The sequence below is a fragment of the Macrobrachium rosenbergii genome, chromosome 36, assembly GCF_040412425.1.
Source record: "Macrobrachium rosenbergii isolate ZJJX-2024 chromosome 36, ASM4041242v1, whole genome shotgun sequence".
Classification (NCBI taxonomy): Eukaryota; Metazoa; Arthropoda; class Malacostraca; order Decapoda; family Palaemonidae; genus Macrobrachium; species Macrobrachium rosenbergii.
Window position 1 is genome coordinate 11,040,634 of NC_089776.1, and position 4,310 is coordinate 11,044,943.

Sequence of the window (4,310 nt, forward strand, 5' to 3'; positions counted from 1 at the left end):
CTTGCGTTACGGAGGGCGAGGGTCTGATAGGAAGATTGGGGGGAAGCGCCCTCTTAACTGTTGAAGCAGACTCGAGGAAACCACGTGTTGCATGCCGGCTCTCTCTCTCTCTCTCTCTCTCTCTCTCTCTCTCTCTCTCTCTCTCTCTCTCTCTCTAACGGCTGCGCTAACCTGGAAAAAAAGTAGGCGGCAGCTCGTGTGTTAAATGAGTCATTTGGGGAGATGACTTGCTTCCGTCATCAATGTACAGTATTTGTAAGCTATAGACGCATACACTTCCGAGATGCTGTTACTAAGTACTGTAGATCGAGTGCGTGCAAGGTGTTAAGACTGATAGCATATTTTTCTTTTGAAGAAGTGACTGTCTTTAGAACTTGTAAAGAAGAAGAGTAACAATTTCGGGGACTAGAACATTTAGTCCCAATAACAGCTCTAAGAGAAAAGATTCATGCTTCACCTCAGAGCAATGGTTTGATTTAATGTATTACCCACGACTGTGCAGTCATTCAACATAGCATTTGCGTACGGAATAACAGAACTCCTTAAGTGATGTCTGTGACTGGATTTGCATTTTAAAGCAGCATTTGAAAGTGCAAACTGGCATCTTACTGCTTTGTCATTTCATATGGAGCTATATAAATCACTGTACTGACAACTATGGACAATCCTACATGAAACATCAACACTACTGACTTGAGGTGGAGAAAAGTCCACTGTTCTGAGTCTGCAAGTCGAAATATTACATCTGCAGGGAAAATAAAACTTCCCGTTTTGGAAAATTTATAGAAGAGTAATTAATAACAGCAGCACGTGAAATTCGTTATTGGGCGGTTGTTTTTGAAGCACGGCAACGAGACAAACTTTGGGGAGGCAAATATGCCATTAATCTTATACTAATAGGGTAACGAGAATTATGGGACAAGAAAAAAGTTTATGGGATATTTCCCGATGACGCAACGACAATCTTATAAAGGAAGTGTCCCATTATGCATTTATAGATAGCGTCCGGGAAGGATGGATCTTGACTGTTAGACATTCAATTTGAAATTTTTTTTTTTTTTTTTTTTTTTTTTTGTCTGGGGTAGTCACCTGGTGGTGCCGGCTGATTAGTTGGTTTACACGGGCCCTTGCCCGAAAGGAGCAAGGTTTGTGTAGTAAGGTTTCAGAGGAATAAGAGGTCTGGTGTGGACCCCTGGAACCGTACTACCAACCGAGCCCACATCACCAAAAGTTTGTGGAAGAAAGGCTTCCGGGTTCCTTCAAGTGCATTACTTCCTTCTACAATATTGTTTCCACTTTCAACCAGAAATAACAAAATGCACCACTGACAAGAATTGACAGGATAAGCTACCAATACCGCACCAATGACGATGAAATAAAGTATAAACAAAAAGGAAGTGGCACACTTTGAAGACATTAGCTGATGTACAGCCAACATTCTTAAAAAAAACTGAAACTAGGCCTAGCAGCATCTACTAATTTGAGTACACGACAAAGCAGCCCTCTTACCACTTACACAACTTGAATACTGTATTATACAGTAAACTACCACAAACAATTTATAATATTTTTTAAAAAATGAACTTACATATTAGGCCTACATCGACAGCGTGCTGAAGAAAGAAAACTTGCCTTAATGTAAACGAGAATCGAGTTCAAGTTGATTCCACCACAAATGTCTTACAACATGATGTAGAACCCAAAGAATTGGGGGGGGGAAGGAATACGGAATATTCTACCAAGGAATGATTCGGTAACATCGAAAGTTAAATGGAAAAATATAGCTAACAGCTGAAATATGTTTATAAATCAGATAAAATCTAGAAATTATAGTTATCTAAATTGAGATTCACAGATGGGAGTTGTAGATGAATAAGGCACATGAGGGGCGGTTTTAATGCTAGAGGCTACAATAATTTAGTTGGAACCATAGGCAACTATAAAAGAAATAATGAAAAATTATCAGTGAATCATGCGAAGTGGGAAAAAGAAGTATCAAGATTACGATGTAATAAAGTATAGCTTACCGTTGGATTTTTCTTATTCTCTCGATAATGTTACGGGACGCAGGTATTTATATGAAGTATTAACCTGGTAAAAAAGGAGGTGGGTTGATACAGCGTTTACATTTACCAGCAATCGACATAATGCGGTAATAAGGCGGTGGATGTTACATTCTTTTCCTTTTTTTTTTCTTTTTTTTTTTTTTTTACAAAATGTTCGTTACCTGTGCCACAACACGAAGCAAGGCCACTTTTCTTTACGTGTTAAGATGTACACCAATGGTTGTTCAATACATCAGAGCTTAGGCTTCCACCCAACAAAATAAATATATGAACACATGGAGTAATATTCTTAATTATTGAAGAAGGAAGTATGATGAGCTCAAATTTACGCTATGCCTATAACACTTAGCCTACCAATTGCTTGGAGACCATCTATTGAAAACTTGCACTGGTCTTCTTTCAAGTATAACATTGTTAATTATCAACATATCTACGAAACTGAGGGTATATTGCTTACCCATACACATACACAGTGGCCCATATTCATACCCAATTGTCTGAGACAGTACAACGCTACTAGAAAATTATTAGGCCTATATGACTAAACACGTTTTCACCTCAAGCAGCCGACAGCCACCTTTTATATGACCGTGTTTTTACACGAGCATCATCTAAAGCAGTCTTTTACTTCAAGGCCAACAATAATAAGTTACGAAAAAAAGGAAGGAGTTTGTTTAACTACTTGGTTGATATAACTTTAGACAGTTAAAGTCTTACCTTGATTAGGTTAAGTAGTGCGGTTGAGTTCTCTGAAATCTGTCCTTCTACAAGATGTCACACGAATTTGCATTTGTGAAGTGACTATAATCTATAAATATAACCTCTGTCTGCCAAATAAAAAAAAAAACACACACACACACAAGGGTCAGATAAGTCACGCTAAATTCTGTGGACGTTTTCCACCTTGAGGTTTCTGAAAACTGATTCACTTGCATTTCTTAATAAGAATTAACTGAGCAAAACTAGGTGAACATTCTTCTTAAAACTATGATTATTTCTTACGGATTAAGGTTATTACACGATGTGTACACGATATTCACTCATGAGATCCCACAAATATGAAATGTGATGGGGAAAAATATTGTTTGCCAGTATGCCGGAAACGTTGAAATACTCCGGTTTGGTAAAGTTCTCTAAACTGATCATGGCGTGCATTTCTTAAAATGTCCTAATTGATCACAATTTTATATGAATTTTTTTTATCGATAGCATAATTCCATAAGGGATAAAATCCTTATTTATTTATATAGAACATGACGTTTATATTGAAAAAGTTTGGACTTAATGATTTTTGTGCCATACTTTTAGACCTCTTCTGCCCTCCCTAACAATGTCCAAATATTACGCAGATTAACACTAGCTATGGTCGATTGGTTTCACAGAAGGGTATAGTAAAGTTCAAATTAAATTATAGTTGACATTATCATTTCTTACATCGATTATGTTTCGATTTACTACCATTTTCAATCAGTGATAATTTAGGAACAATTATATATGAAACACGTTCACTAGAGTTGAAACTGTCACTAAAGATCTGGAAATTGTATTGAAATAGCATAGGCATGTCATATACATTAGTCTAGTTTACGAAAGTAAATTTTAAATTATTTTTGTCGACTTGAGAATAAAGCCTCAATGAAAATATTAGTAATTAGATGAAGCAAGGATAGGTTGAGGAATGTTAACATAAGGAAATTACACAAGTTCCTTATGTAGATTAGATAATGACGAAGTGGAAATGGTAGATAGCTTGGTCATATATTTTTCACCACCTCTGGGTAAAATAGTGCGTCTATGGGCACAAGATGAATTGTAGGGTGGGGATAGATATGAGAGTGCACCCACGGGAAAGACATGTATTCGTATGAAGTAGCACAAAAAGTTTACAGACGGAGCTGTAATTCAACAGATAGGCTGACTTAGCACCGGCAGCTGCGGAGAAAGTGTTAATACCTCGTATCTTTATAGTTTTAACGATGTTGCCAGTAATAAAAAAACCAACGAGTCAATTCAAAATTTGAGATTTCATTACACCATTGTGTAGCTATGAAGTAAACACTGATACTATAAGCTATAAATATGCGGCACAAGTTGTAACGTCATAAAATAGCCTCATTTCGTTCATTTGAAAGTCAATGCCACTTAGCCTAAAACAAATGTGTAACATCCTATTGCTAACTCGATATGCAGTCCTCTGCTGTAGGTGTTTACGTGCACGTTTATTGCGTACAGTATGCCTCCAGC